The sequence below is a fragment of the Dama dama genome, chromosome 14 (genome assembly GCF_033118175.1).
Source record: "Dama dama isolate Ldn47 chromosome 14, ASM3311817v1, whole genome shotgun sequence".
In the NCBI taxonomy this organism is placed as follows: Eukaryota; Metazoa; Chordata; class Mammalia; order Artiodactyla; family Cervidae; genus Dama; species Dama dama.
This window is the reverse complement of record NC_083694.1, coordinates 6,329,143-6,346,437: the sequence shown is the minus strand read 5'-3', so window position 1 is coordinate 6,346,437 and position 17,295 is coordinate 6,329,143.

Here is a 17,295-nt window from a genome sequence, read left to right as displayed (position 1 = left end):
ACAGATATCACTTGCACTCCTATATACTAACAATGAAAGAGAAATTAAGGAATCAATCCCATTCACCATTGCAAAAAAAAAAAAAAAAAAGAATAAAACATCTAGGAATAAACCTACCTATAGCGCCAAAAGACCTAGATATGGAAAATTATAAGACCCTGATGAAAGAAATCACAGACGACATAAGTGGTTAGAGAGATATTCCATATTCCTGGGTAAGAAGAATCCATATTGTGAAAATGACTCTGCCACCAAATTCAATCTACAGAGTCAGTGTGATCCATATCAAATCACCAATGAAATTTTTCACAGACATAGAATAAACACACACACACACTCAATTCATATTGAAACACAAAAGACCCCTAATAGCCAAAGCAGTCTTGAGAAAGAAGAATGGCACTGAAGGAATCAACCTTCCTAACTTCAGACTATACTTCAAAGCTACAGTCATCAAGATAATATGGTACCAGCACAAAAATCAGAAATATAGACCAATGGAACATGATCGAGAATGCAGAGGCAAAAACCCACACAACTATGAGTACCTTATTTTTGAGAAAGGAGGCAAGAATATACAATGGGGCAAAGAGAACCTATACAATTAGTGCTGGGGAAACTGGAAAGCTACCTGCAAAAGAATGAAATTAGAACACTTCCTAACACCATACACATAGATAAACTCAAAATGGATTAAAGACCTAAATGTAAGGCCAGAAACTATTAAACTCTTAGAGGAAAACATAGGCAGAACACTCAATGACAAAAACCAAAGCAAGATCTTCTATGATCCACCTCCTAGAGTACTGGAAACAAAAACAAAAATAAACAAGTGGGAAATAATTAAACTTAAAAACTTTTGCACATCAAAGGAAACCACAACCAAGGTAAAAAGACAACCCTCCTAATGGGATAAAATAACAGCAAAGGAAAAATCTTGCAAATAATTAATTTCCAAAATATACAAGCAGCTCATACAACTCAATACCAGAAAAGCAAACAACCCAATCAAAAGGCAGGAAAAAGATCTAAACAGACTTTTCTCCAAAGACATATAGACGGCTAACAAACACATGAAAAGTTGCTCAACATCACTCATTATTAGAGAAATGCAAATCAAAACTACAATGAGAAACCACCTCACACCAGTCAGAATGGCCATCATCAAAAAGTCAAACAACCAATAATTGCTGGAGAGGGTGTGGAGAAAAGGGAACTGTCTTGCTTTGCTGGTGTGAATGTAAACAGATACAGTCAGTATGGAAAATGGTATGGAGATTCCTTGAAAAGTTAGGAATAAAGCCACCATATGACCCAGCAATCCCACTCCTAGGCATATACCCTGAGGAAATAAAAATTGAAAAAGACACATGTATCCAAATGTTCATTGCAGCACTATTTCCAATAGCAAGAACATGGAAGCAACCTAGATGTCCATTAACATGATTGGATAAAGAAGCTGTGGTACATACATACAGTGGAATACTACTCAGCCATAAAAGGGAACGCATTTGAATCAGTTCTAATGAGGCAGATAAACATAGAGCCTATTATACAGAAAGAAGGAAGTCAGAAAGAGAAATATAATTATTGTACACCGACACACACATATATAGAATCTAAAAAGATGGCACTGATGAATTTATTTTCAGGGCAGCCGTGGAGAAACAGTCATAAAGAACAGACCTGTGGATCTGGGGGGAGGGCAGGAGGGAGAAGGTGAGATGTGTGGAGAGAGTAACATGGAAATTTACAATATCATATGTAAAATAGATAGTCAATGGGAATTTGCTCTGTGACTCAGGAACACAAACAGGGGTGCTGTGGCAGGCTGAAAGGTGGGATGGGGATGAAGATGGGAGGAGGTTTGGGAGGGAGGGGACATGGGTGTACCCTATGGCTGCTTCTTGTTGGTGTATGACGGAAAGTCACACAATTCTATAAAGCAATTATCCTTCAATTTAAAAAAAAAAAAAAAACAGATGTAGGATGTCTTATCCCTACAATTTTAGCATGATTACAGTTTTTTTTAATAAAAATTACAGTTATCTAGTCTTGAAACATAAACAAATTGTGAAAATACTTCTTCAGCATTACTATAGTTACTTTCCAGAAGTTATATGTATGTATATTTTGCTTCGTTCATCATAACAGTTTTAATGAATAACTTATTTGACAAATGCACATTTTCTGTAAGGTGACTTCAGGTTGCAGAATTAGCTCGCCTAATAGCATTTTGAACTCGACAGAGAGTTATCACATAGGATCCTAAATCAAGTGAAATCATATTTCTAAGTATCCATTCACCACTTTTAGACAAATAGACTATTATTACAATTCTGTTTATCAGTGAACAGGATTCTGTTCCTACTATTTTGAGTAAACCTCTTGTAGTTAACACAGGCATTAATCATGTCCTTTATCAAGTAGCCTAATAATCCTGAGGAATTGGGATCATTATGATGCCAAATTATTTTTCCTCACAGGGAATGAAAACTCTTTTAATAATTATATAAAGTGATAGGTAATAAGAACAAGAAAATTACATATCAAAAGTGTTATTTTAATTTTCTTTTGAAGAAAAAACTTGTAAAAATTGAGCTGTCCTTTTCATCACATTTCCCTTATTTTTTGTCTTGTTGTTATGTGGTTTGTGTTACCAAGTTCACCTATCCTGTTGGAATATGTTGGAGTATTATATTTTTCTTACACTAAGTATCACTTGTATCACTTAACTAGATCATATCATCATAGCAAAGGAATATTTTACTGGTTTTATATACATGAAAAGGCTTCCAAGGTGTCACAGTGATAAAGAATCTCCCTGTCAATGCAGGAGATGCAAGAGAACTGGGTTCAATCCCTAGGTAGGTCAGGAAGATCCCCTGGAGAAGAAAATAGCAACCCATTCCAGTATTTTTCTCTGGAAAATTCCACAGATGGAGGCATCTGGTCGGCTATAGTCCATGGGCTCATAAAGAGTAGGACACTACTCTTTAAGCACACACACACACACACACCACACACGTGAAAATACTTTCATAGCTACAAAGTCTTGTATAAATGGTGTGGAACGCATTGCCATTTTAAAATTTTACCTCATGACTAATTGAAGCCTATTTAAAAAAAAAAAAAAAAAAGCACCAAGAAAAGAAAATTAACTAAAAGAGAGTTTGGAAGAATGCTATTCAGAAGAGTATGAATACCGCAGAAAGAAATCTGGGAAAGAGTTCTGGGAGAGAATTACAGTTGGAAATTAGTAATAGTCTTTGCTTTAAAGTGAAGGAACAGAAAAGCTACTTTGAAATCCAATCAATTATGGATGAATTGGATTCCTTTTTTTTGCTACATCAAATATACCATCATTTACCAACCCTTGTTAGCCTTACCTCCTTTGATCCTTCAAACCATCCAGAGAGTTCCCTCCATCAAAACAGGAACAATCTAGCTTATCTCTATCATCTCTGATCTTTATTCAGGCATCCTTCTGCTGGTGACATGCCCACCTTCATCTGTGCTCTCTTTTCTCTATGTCCTTCCATTCTCCAAAGTTATTTTCTGAAACTGATGAGATACTCGACATGATGGCTAATGTTCTATGTCAACCTTCTTGGCTATAGTGCTCAACTGTTAACTCAAACAACAATTAGATTTTTCTCTGAAGGTCTTTAAATGTGGCTAACAGTCAAATCAGAAGACTTTGAGTAAAACAGTTCATCCTCCATAGCTTGGGTAGCATTCATCTTAACTGAAGGCAAAGACAGACTTCCTGAATAAAAAGGGATTATCAAGACTTTAATATAGAAACCTTGCATGCTTGAGTTTCTAGCTTTCTCTGCCTCTCTTTGTATATTTATGTGTGTGTGTGTGTGTGTGTGTATATATATATATATATATATATATATATTTCTGTTTATGTATATATCCCTATAATATATGGGTATAGATCTGTGTATGTATACATGTTTTCTGGTTCTATAAAGAATGAGGACTAGTAAATCTACACATAATGCTCTGTGGCCATTACCACATTCAACTCATCTCTCTAGAGTCATCTAGCACACCACTCTGGTCCTGTTGAATTTGCTGTATCTCTTTCTCATTTTCTGTCTGTGTACATGGCCTTGGCACATTTTGCCCTGTTCAGTACCTGGTTACTGTTCTTCAGAACTCAGTCAGCCATCATCTGCATTTCCTCCTCCATCCTTCATGCCTGCAAAAGCTGAACTAAGGAGTTTCTGCTCCTAGAGTATCCTTTGTGTACCATTGTTAACACCATTTATCTCACAATAATTATGGACTTATTGTCTAGCTCACCACTGTAATTTTTTTCAAGGGCAAAGCCAATGTTGTATTTTTCTTTGCATCCCCAGAGACTGTTGCTATTCTAGGCACATATTGACTATTGAATAAATCAATTTGTTATCAGATCTTTGGACCATGTAATTCTAACAAGTTACCAGATAGGCTACTCGTTTTCTGTTTATTTTATTCATTTGAATATATACTTAAAGTACTTGTAATATTTTATTCTTTGAAAGGGATCTGAAGCTACTGTAGACTTAAGATAGGAGAAAGAAGAGTGACGTCAAAGTGTTTTATTCTGTGAATCAAATGAACTCCGTGTCAGTTCTCAATCTAAAGAAGCAAATGTAGTCTAATGATAAATTAGAGTGTTTATTGTGTGTCAAGAACTGGTTTAAATTCTTCATGAACTCAAAGATAAGAAAGTCTTATTAGCAGATAATGCTGTTATAACCTACATTGTGTAGGCAAAAACCAAGATATAGAGAGTTTGAGGGATTTGCCAAAGGTCACAGAGATGGAAAGTAACAGAGGTGTAATGATGAGCCCATTAAGTTTAGACTTGGCATCTATGAGTTCACCACTCTATAAGGTCTCAGTGAGTGAGTGACACATTTGGGGAAACATAAATATGTGTAACTAACTATTGTTCTATAGCTTTTAGTTCAGTCATAGACTGTGTAATAGCTCTTATTAAATGTAACCAATTTAAGTGGTTAATAAATAATGGTAATTTTGACTACTGGAAAATCAAAGATGAGTTCTAGAATAAAATATATATTATGCTAAATGAATTTTGATGTCAAGAGTAAATAAATGTATTGGGGCCACAATAATGAGTGAAGATTTTACCTATCATGTCATCAAAAGCAAAACTTTTGTTTTGAAGGTATGAACAAAGAACAAATATTTGCTAGCTTAAAAAAAAAAAAACAGAGATGGAGGCAAAATGTTAGTTAGGTTTTAGTTTCATAATTTATATCAAAATAAGAATTGCTGTTATATTAAATTTTTACCAAGTATATTACTTTCCTAAGGCAGCCTTACCAAAATGCCACAAACTGGATGACCTAAAACAACAGAAGTTTCATTCCGTCTTGGTCTGGAGCCTAGAAGTCTGAAATCAAAGGGTGAGCAGGGCCATGCGTCTGCTGACATCTCTTCTCTATCACTGTCCCAGCTTCTGCTGGTTACTGACTGTTCTTGGCATTTCTAGCTACATCACTTTCATCTCTGCCTCTGAGGTCACATGGTGTATTTGCCTCTGTTTGTGTAAGTATCTCTATTTTCAGATATCCCTCTTCATATATAGACACTGGCCATTGAATTCAGGGCCTGTTTAAATCACTAGACCCTCACTTCTTTGCAGACCCTTTCAAACAAGGTCACATTCACAGATCCTGAGTGGACATGAATTTGCAGGCAAACTGTTCAACACAACACCCCAAGTTTACCTCATAAACAGAGTGATTTTTAGCTGCACTCTATTACCAAACTTCCTTTTAGGAGTATTTTGTGGGTAGCATTTCTTTACAATATAAATTAGGTATATTTGAAAAGTGTTGAAATTTAATTTTTTTTGCTTATTTTTAAATACTTTCCCCTCTTAATTCTAGTGAAATTTATTCATCACAAATTGAAGACATTAATTTGTTTAAGTTACTAGTTATGTAATAATTATGTGTGTATATAATCTTTATATAACTACTAACTTAAAATATGTAAATATAAAAAATATAAATGCATGTATTTTTAGTGTCTTTATGGTAACTCTTAGATAATAACTAATGTCCTCCTTTCTTTGTAAATGAATAATTTTGTTCAAGCTGCAGCCTCATTTTCCCCTAAAGCTTTTTAATACTATACCATCTTCAGATGATTTGAGCATTTTTTTTCCTTTTATATTGAACCATCTCTAAAATAATATGCTTTTCAGAGTGTTGGACACCACACCATCCATTGCAGCCCTGCATTTTCTTTGATTGCTAATGCATGTGCAGTTGGAAATAACTTTTTAAAAAAAATTTGAAGCTATCATGTCTTTATTATTATTGTTTTCTTTTTCCTCATTCTATATCTAGAGAGAGGGAGATGAAATGTGTTAATATTCCAACTATAAAATTATTTTTACTGATTTTAGTATGATGATAGAAGTAACACTTAGAAAGTCTCATATTCTTCTGTGTCATTTAACAAAATGTCCTATAGTAATACATTAAATTCTTTTGGAAAATGTAAAGGTTTTTAAATATATTTTCTGTTCAGGCGCTAAGTCATGTCTCTTTTGAGAACCCACGAACTTTATTTTATTTTATGTTTTTACTTCATTTGGTTATTTTATTTTATATAGTTCAAAATATTTTTAAAGCTTTTTCTTGAGACTTCTTCTGTATATTATCTAGGGTGAAACAGATCACCAGCCCAGACTGGATGCATGAGACAAGTGCTCGGGCCTGGTGCACTGGGAAGACCCAGAGGAATCGGGTAGAGAGGGAGGTGGGAGGGGGGATTGGGATGGGGAATACATGTAAATCCATGGCTGATTCATGTCAATGTATGACAAAAACCACTACAATATTGTAAAGTAATTAACCCATGAACTTTAGCTATCCAGGTTCCTCTGAAGGTTTTGGCCCAGGTGCTTATTCCATCAGTGCTACCATGCTGTGGAGGCATCTGTCATCATACTAGAGAAGGTACTACATGTAGAACTGAATATTGATGAACCCACTGGATGTAGAACTGAATACAGCTGCAACAGTGTAGCTCAGGACTGTCAATTTTTCTATGAGTGGTAGAATCTGGTCTAAGCCTTGCTTTCACGGTAAAGTCTCTCCTGATTGTGGGGCTTTGAGAGAGGATATTTCTAGAACTCATGGACCTCTAATCATCAGAAGTCTTTAGTCTTACAAGTGGCGGCATCACGAAACTGGCAGAAGACTGATTTCAACTCAGACACGTCTGTCCTTCATCTGACCTAACACCAGCTATCGATTCAGTCTTCTGTTCTGTAGAAGCACGGACATCAGACAGGACTCCACCGTGCTCCTCAAGCTCTGGAGTGGGCAGGGAGGGGAAGTATAGTAAGCTATCTGAGTGTCTTTTTAAATGTGTTATTTTCTCATGTTACATGAGAGGGAAATATGTTTCACTTTGTTTTCTTGGGGATTGTGATTAGGACTCAGCACTTCAAGAACTCTCTGTGAAAATTTTCTCAGTCTTTAAGTCCTGACAACTTTCTTGTCTCTGTGTAGTTGAGGAGATTCAGATTAAAAAAGAAAAAGAAAAAAAAAAAACTTGCTTTTTATTCCACTTCAAATAGTAGAATCACAACTCAACTTAGAATGGGGAATGACTGACAACTATCGTACTTCAGTCCTAGTTATGTTCATCTTTGTACTCTTTGCACTATGTACTCTTTTGCACTCTTTTCTCATATTTCTTTAAAGGGAATTTACCTTTTTTGCCCATATCTTATCTCTTCTCCTGAGCTGTTAAATGTCAGAGCAATTAAGATCTGGTATGAGATCCCCATTTTTTAACTCTGCATTCTGTCCTGGCAATCTGATTCATGTTTCTTGCTCTAAATGTCATCTCTAGAAAATAGACTCCAAATTAGTGGCTCGAATGAAAATCAGACACCAGAAAAAGTTGCTGAATCAATATCTATCTACACATGAATAAATAAAATCAACTCAAAGTCAACCAGTCCTAAACCAAACTCATCTCCTTTTGCTGTTCCTACTTCACTATTTCCCATTTTCATGAACAAACCCATGGTAAATCCAGTTGAGTAAAACAATAACATAGGTATTGTCCTTAATGCTTGTACTCTGTCCCTCATATATAATTCACACAGACATTGTCACATTCACTTTCTAAATAAAAGTCATTCATATTTTTCAACATCAACACCATTATCGCTCTAAGCCAAACACCACCATTTCCTGCCTGGACTAATACACATTCTATCTAATTAGTTTTGCCAATCTGTCCTTTCTGCTCTCCATTTAGTTTTCCACACCACAAAAAGAATAGCCATTTTAGAAACCACATCTCTTCAGGTTGCCCTTGAAAACCTTTCTGTGGATTTGTATCTCTCTTAGGAGGAAGAGAAAAAAAAAAAAAATCTTCCATTTAACCTACAAGTCTTGCATGATCTTTCACCAGTTGTCTGAGTGGCTTTAGTGTAGTTGTTAAAGACAAGAGTTTTGCACATATACTGCATGTGTTCAGACTCAAACGCTTCACACTTGAGCTGGATGAACTATGCAGGATGTTTCCTTCTCTGAGCCTCAGTTCTTAGAGAATTTATTACTTGTACCTACTTCATATAATCATTTTGAAAAATCAAATAAGTTAATACAGATAAAGGACTTTGAGCAGTAGCTTTCACTCAATCAGACATCAATTTACCATAGTATCAGTGTTAATTTTCATTTAATGTCATCATTATCTCACTCTCAATCTCTGTAGTTTAGTCATAATATTTTTTATTTTAGTGCTGAAAACCCATGCTCAGCACCTCGCCCCCCACCCCCTCAGCTCAGCCTTCATTGGCACCTGCTACCTCTGCTACCTGGAGTCCCTCCCACCTTCACCTCTGAGGGCCCTCACCTCTGAGGGTTTATGGTGATGCCCCTTAGCCCTAGTACCTTCATTACATTATCTTTGAAACAAAGGAATTAAATTCTATTTCCAGCCAGAAACAAGATTTATGCAGAAGCTCTGCCTCCTGCAGATGCTCAGGATCTAGGCTGATGGAGACTCCTTTCTACACATACATCTAAGTTCCCCAATGGGCACGTGTAGACTGTATAATTATTAATTCACTAGTTCTTACATCTCCTTCCTGCAACTGACCTCTGCTCACATTTAACTGGTCAAGCTATATCATCTGCCAACGTCACTCTTCAAAGGGAGCAGGAAAGTACAGTACTACTATTTTCTTGGAAAAGAAGGGGAACTAGAACACATATGATGGGCTTATGACTACCAAATTAAGTAAAGGCATTAGAGCGTGAAAGAGCACAGTATGTTGGAGGTTGTTGGTCTAAATGTGAGGTGAGTTTGAGGTATATTCTAGGATTCAGTGGAAACACCCATGATGTCGACTCAGTGAGGACTCTATAAGTCATGGGAAATTTGTGGTATTCTTCTCTTAGAATTGAAAGGGAGGCGTAGAAGAAGCAGACTTCCCAGGTAGCTCAGTGGGTTAAGAATCTGCCTGCAATTCAGGAGACACAGGTTTGATCCCTCGGTTGGGAAGATCCCTGGAGAAGGAAATGGCAACCCACTCCAGTATTCTTGCCTGGAGAATCCCATGGAGAGAGGAGCTTGCTGGGCTATAGTCCATATGGTCACAAAGAGTCAGACACGACTGAAACAACTGAGAACACACATGCATGAGAAGGAGTCTGGAAGGAAGAAAACAGGAGCATGTCTACATTTTGGAATATCATAATTTAACCATTCTATCCTGCTGGTAGCTTCTTAAAAGAAGGGAGATTATATAAACTGTTTCCAAATAAATTTGGAAATATCCTGGTCTCATTATTTCAGCATCTGGAATGCAGAGTCAACAAAGACAACAGATTGTCAGATTTTCTGTGTTAGGCCAAGGCTTCTATAGCATGAATCAAGGAAGTTAGATGGATCAAGTTATTAGTTTATTCAGTTAGCACTGACATAATCACAGTCTCAGAGAAAAAACAAACAAGTTTGTTTGCAATAGAAAATGCTTTGTAGAACAGCCCTTAATCAGAGTAATTGTTCAAAAATATTATATCAAAAATGTACATGTAAAGCAGAACCTCACCTCAGGTTTGACATTTTCCAACTAATCATGGCAAGTAAAATTTTCATATAAATCCACGGAAATAAAATTGGAGTTGCCAAAACATGACTAAAGAAGTCTACATGATGCAAAAATACAATGGCATAAATCCCTCTATGCTCTGAGTATAATTTAATTTCATTATTGACTCCCACATACATAACTAGGGTATCACCAATCACCATAGATAATATCTTTTCTAACTTATCAAAGATAATTATAGTCAGAAATCTCTACTCACTGAGACTAAACATTACACTACATTAAAAGTCAATCTATGATGTGGTGTCAGGAAGGTCTGTTGAGTGTAGTGATTTTTCCTGAGCCTCAAAATTCTGTGTTAATTACCTGCACACTTTGCATAGATGTATCAAATAGTCCTTTAGTTTCTCTCTTGTAAGCAATAAAAACACTGGTGATTTATATTTCATTTTTGTGCTAAGTGAAGAATTCTAACGTTAACTATTTCATAAAAATTGCCATCATTAAGATAATTTTCAAATAGAGTACCGACATAGAGGAGTAAGCTGAAATACAATAAATGTAGGAAAATACAGGGAAAGGGTAGAAGTAGAACTCAGTGACCCATCTCTACACCAAGGGCTTCTTCAGTTTTCCTAAAATATTCAATACATTAATTCAAAGATTTTATCTGCATTATGTTAAACAACATTTTGTTTTTCTTAATAGACTCTTCCCAAATATTTGTAAAGATCAGTTCTCTGATATTTCATATTAAAAAAAATTTAGAGGTGAAAAGACTCAGGAGATTGGAGATGATCTATCCATTACCAATATGCAAGCTGGAAAAGAGTATGATAAATAGGCAAGGTTCCACCATGGACAGCTAGTTCAACCCTATGTTTCCCAACCATTTTACAGAAATATTTTCACCAAATCACACATAAGCTACAAATAATGGTAATTTGCCCCAGTATTCTTGCCTGGAAAATTCCATGTACAGAGAAGCCTGGCAGGCTACAATCCATGGGGTAGCAAGGGAGTCAGACATGACTGAGTAACTAAACAAACAAAAAAATTGAATGCTTACAATTATATTTCTAACTGAAACAAATTTTCTCCACTTAAAAGACTAATATATCTTTTCAACAAATGATGTTGTAGCAATTGGACATTCTCATGCAAAAAAAAAAAAAAATAGAATCTAGACACAAAACTTTAACCCTTAACAAAAACTAACTGAAAGTGGGTCACAGGCCTAAATATGAAATTCAAAATCATTAAGTTCAGTTCAGTTCAGTCACTCAGTTGTGTCCGACTCTTTGACACCCCATGGACAGCAGCAGGCCAGGTCTCCCTGTCCATCACCAACTCCCAGAGTTTACCCAAACTCATGTCCATTGAGTCAGTGACGCCATCCAACCATCTCATCCTCTATTGTCCCCTTCTCCTCCTGCCCTCAATCTTTCACAGCATCAGGATCTTTTCCAATGAATCAGACCTTCACATCAGGTGGCTAAAGTATTAGAGTTTCAGCTTCAGCATCAGTCCTTCCAATGAACACCCAGGGCTGATCTCCTTTAGGATGGACTGGTTGGATCTCCTTGCAGTCCAAGGGCCTCTCAAGAGTCTTCTCCAATACCACAAAAGCATGAATTCTTCGGTGCTCAGCTTTCTTTATAGTCCAACTCTCACATCCATACATGACCATTGAAAAAACCATAACCTTGATGAGAAGGACCTTTGTTGGCAAAATAATGTCTCTGCTTTTTAATATGCTGTCTAGGTTGGTCATAAGTTTCCTTCCAAGGAACAAGTGTCTTTTAATTTCATGGCTGCAATCACCATCTGCAGTGCTTTTGGAGCTCAAAAAAATAAAGTGTCAGACTGTTTCCCCATCTTTTTCCCATGAAGTGATAGGACTGGATGCCATGATCTTAGTTTTCTGAATGTTGAGCTTTAAGCCAACTTTTTCACTCTCCTCTTTCACTTTCATCAAGAGGCTCTTTAGTTCTTCTTCAATTTCTGCCATAAGGGTGGTGTCATCTGCATATCTGACATGGCATGACTTAGTTTCCTTGAGTTAGACAAGGCTGTGGTTCATGTGTAGGGAATCTCAGGTGAGAGATTATCAGCCATGGGGCAGTGAGCTCTGAGGAACCAACACAGAGAGAAAGACAGTGTCACATCCTAGCATCTACCAGACATGTACAGCATTATTAATCAAGTTAGAACTTGCAGCCATGAAATTAAAAGATGCTTACTCCTTGGAAGAAAAGCTATGACCAACCTAGACAGGATATTAAAAAACAGAGACATTATTTTGCCAACAAAAGTCCATCTAGTCAAGGCTATGCTTTTTCCAGTAGTCACATATGAATGTGAGAGTTGGACGATAAAGAAAGCTGAGTGCCAAAGAATTCATGCTTTTGAACTGTGGTGTTGGAAAAGACTCTTGAGAGTCCCTTGGACTGCAAGGAGATCCAGGCAGTCAATCCGAAATGAAATCAGCCCTATATATTCATTGAAAGGACTGTTGCTGAAGCTGAAACTCAAATTCTTTGGCCCCCTGATGTGAAGAGCTGACTCCTTGGAAAAGATCCTGATGCTGGGAACAATTGAAGGCAGGAGAAGGAGCCGACAGAGGATGAGATGATTGGGTGGCATCACTGACTCAATGGACATGAGTTTGAGCAAGCTCCAGGAGTTGTTGATGGACAGGGAAGCCTGGTGTACTGCAGTCCATGGGATCGCAAAGAGTCAGACAGGACCGAGCAACTGAACTGAACTGAAGAACTTTCACATCACACTCCAACACCTAGTGTGGATTGAAAACTTCTCCATTGATGGGGAGAGAAATTTCAACTTTACATGAAGTTCATTAAGTTAAAATTAATACAATGGCTTGAACTAAATAGTCATTGAACTGAGACTGTGTGGAAGCTGGAAGTTACTGGAGAAATTTTGTTATCTGAGAATGACCTTGGCAGGTGTGGAATGTGCACTGCTTTTCACCCAAGGAAGCAAAGACAAGTCTTATAGCACAGGGGGAAAGGACAGTGAAGGGGCCTTGTTATTGCTCTCAGTGAATCCCATTCTTCAGTATGATGATTCCTGTCATTCAGGTGATTCAGATTAAGGCAACTTTGGAACAAACTTATTTTGTTTTTATCACTCAGACTTCCATAGTATAGCTTTAATGAGTTAAAGGGAGGTTCTCTTCCCGCAAGAGTGAGGAAAGTAAAGAAAGATAAAGCAAGTGAGGGAAACCAAAGACACCATCCTGCCTCATGTGATTTAGCTCCTATTAACTGTCATTTTTCAAAATTTATATTTCAAATGGTGTATCAACTTATTGCCTAAATAATGTCATCCAATAAGTCTGTCCCTAGCTACCTACTGGCCTTCCCAAGTGGTCAGTGGTAAAAACCTGCCTGCCAAGCAGGAAATCCAGCAGACATGGGTTCAATCCCTGGAGGAAGAAATTGGAACCCACTCCAGTATTCTCGGTTCAGATGGTAAAGCCTTTGACTACAATGTAGGTAGACACGGGTTCAATCCCTGGGTCAGGAAGATCCCCTGGACAAGGAAATGGCAGCCAACTCCAGTACTCTTGCCTGGAAAATCCCGTGGATGGAGGAGCCTGGCAGGCTACAGTCCATGGGGTCGCAAAGAGTCGGACACGACTGAATGACTTCACTTTTCTTTTACTTTCCAGTATTCTTGCCAAGGATCCCATGGACAAAGGAGCCTGGTGGGCTACATTTCTTGGGGGTCACAAAGAGTTGGACACGACTTAGAAACTATACAACATCAACAAGTTACCTGTTACATATAGGTTTTCTCTGGGCTATAATTCCTCTCTAATAATCTTGAAAATGACCCTTCTAAGTGCTTAAAAGACTATATTCCTGAAAAGAGTATAATTGGAAAAAGGATTAAAGATAATAATGTTTTAATTTCTATATATTTCATTATCTTTTCTTTTTTCATTAGCTCCAATCTTCCAGCATTTAACATCACTATATTTACTTACCATGTATATTTCTGTGCAGTTTATCAAACATGCCAATAAAATTATAGAAAAAATTATGTCAACTAATTTTAGAGTAAAATAAATGACTTATAAAATATGATCCTTGATCAGTTAAAATTAGTTTTTACCATACTCAGTGATATTTTTTTTCACATACATAGAATTACCTAGGGCACCCTGATTCTGCCATGGAGCAAAAAGTTGCTACTAGATTTTAGAGGAAAAATGAATGATTATAGGTAGAAATAGTTGACTGGCTATGCCACTCAGCTGTTCACACTCCCTTTCAATAGCTGAAGATTTGTGCACTAGAGTTATCATATCAGAGATGCTGAATACACTCCTGAGATTGTCATAAACCAATATCATCATTGATCAAATTTCCCCCATTTAAGTATAAAACACCAACTCCCCTCCATAAACTAATTGAGTCTCACTATACTGTTTCACTTTGTTACCTGTGATGAATTCAAAACCTTATAGTCAGTAGAAAAGTGTGTTTTTGGTTAGGTGAAACAAGTCACATTTAGAGCTGAGTATAAATGCTATTATACTCAGGATAACTATCAATAATAAACAGTAAATGGACACATGTTGCCTTTGAGATCACCTGAAGAAAGAAATGAAAATTGTAAATACCTAGACAATATAGTGTCCAAACAGTGCATCCCCAGTGAAAATTAACATAGTGCATATATTGCCTTCAGTATAAAAGGGTAATCAAGTTTCCTTAAAGTTACTTCATGTCAATGAAGGCAAAAATAAGAACTGCAAATAGAACTGGAATGAGCTTTTTCATGAATATGTAAGATACAAAGAAAATGTGTGTGTGAATATGAGTGTGGTTAAGAAATGTTAAAGGAAAAAGAAGAATTTGTGACCTCTTTGTATTCCTTTATAAAAATAATATATTCAGGAGTTTCTGAAGGTTCTTCACTTAAAACTATATTGATAGAAAGAACTAGTAAAACTTCCAGTTAGAAAAAATGTAGTTTTTAGGAATTGCCCAGCAGGAACATAATAAGCAGGCAAATATTTGCAAAAAATAGAGTCATTCTGTTGGTTTAGAAATCATGAGATTTTTTCCATGAAGACTGAGTTGCTGAAATGAGGAGATTTGTATTTGTCATAAATAAAACAATACTTATATTAAAAATGAGAGAAGAATAACCTTTTTCTTATAGCTTAGTAAGTTGCAGTCAATACTCTGCTTGCCTAGTAGTCAAAATATTGATATTTTTATCAATTTATCTGCAATTACCAAAGAAATATCAATCAGAGGTAATTATATGCTGTTTTCACTTTTTGAAAAGAAGTGTTTTATCATCTAATGTTTGGTTGTATCTATTAGCCCTGCACAAACTCAAAGGGAATTTGGAAAAACTACAGAGGGGAGTACACTGTACTTTACAGTTCCTTTCAGAGTTAGAGTTAGGGACCCACTGTTAGTTGTAGAACAGTTATGTGCAGCTATTGGTCTGATATTTATTATTTCTGCAATACCTCTTTGGAAGACTATATAAAAGATATATTATTTTACTTTAATTGATTGAGGTCTTCATTGGTTTTTTTTTTTTTTTTTGGTTAATTATAAGCCTTGTCCTTGTGCTCCACCCCTCCCCCTGCCAAATGTGGGAATGCAGGATCTTAGTTCCCAGACCAGGGATTGAGCTCATGCCTCTGCAATAGGACCGTGGAGTCTTCACCACAGGACTATCAGGGAAGTCCCAGCCTTGTCCTTTAGATCCGTATGTTTTCATAGTTTATTAGCAAGAAGACAATGTTATGGGTAATGTCTATTGTGCACTTATCATATGCCAGGCACTATTTGAAGGGCTTTATATGAACTAGCTTATTTAATCTGCAAAACAAATCTTGAAAGGAGATATATTGTTATCGCCTTGTTTTTTCCAATGAAAGGAAATAAGGCACAGAGAGGTTAAGGTGGCTGTTGGTGGCAGAGCAGGTTGGGAGCAGAGCTAGGCTCTGAAGTCTGTAGTCTGAAACCTGAACCAGACGCCTGACCACAATGCCATGTTCCCTCTGTTACAACATTCTCAGTCAAATAAAAGGAGAAGACTGCTTTCTATAGTCAGCCTTCCAGGCAAAATCCAGCAGCTTAAGAAAGGTGATATTATTTAACATAGCTAAGTAAAAATTCCTATAAAGCAAAATATTTCAAGTATCTTAGAAAAACATAAAAGGACAAGAATAAATTAAAACTTTCTGTAGGTCTACAATATACTGAGATAATGCCAAAAGCTCACTAATTGTATTCATAAAGTATTGTTTTAAAACATAATGCATGGAGAATTTAACACATTAGGGACTTATTGTTCCTTTGACTTGATGGCTGAGGGTAGAGTGAAGGTAATGTTATCACAGGCAAACTACTGTTTTCCAAAGACTACAGAATTATTTGCTTCCATGCTATGGCACATATAATTATTTTTAAACAGAAATACTCTGTGTTTAATCCTGTGTTTGAGCAATGTTTGCATATTTTAGGACTCTAATTCTTTGAAAATATTGGAGAATTAGGTATGAGAGCGCCTCTCTGTGGTGGGAAGTTATTACTGTTTTAGAAAGAGAAAAACTGACTTTATCAGGAGCTAACAATTTTTGTGTGTGTGTGGATTTCCTGAGCCATTTGTCCTTCTCGTGACTCCTAAATTTTCCCTCTTTTTTTTATTATTAATTATTGCTAGAAGAGAAAATAAGTAACATTTAGGGAGTTATGCTATTTCTGATTTTTAGTGAGTAAGGTACAGTGCAATTATAGATCTTGAAAATCAAGGATAAATTAGTGAATCATATTTCTTTCTTCTATAATAAAAAATATACAAATACTCAGTGTAGGTTCAACAGAGGAAGCAGAACCACTAAGAAATGATGTCTGTCTGTCCATCCTCCCTCTAATGGCATGTCCTGGGGACTCCAAACTCCGGTATTAGACACAGGCAACAGTCTGCCCTGGACAATCACTTAAGGCCAGATTCTTAGGACTGTGTCAGATGCTGAGACTTAGGGGTCACAACGTAGGCAGCAAGAGAGAGAATGGATATAAAGTAAAGCAACTGCAGTCAGCAACTCATAACAAATAAAAAGGTAGAGGCCATGAAAACAGACTGAAACCTATGTGAGTCCTTATTGCCTC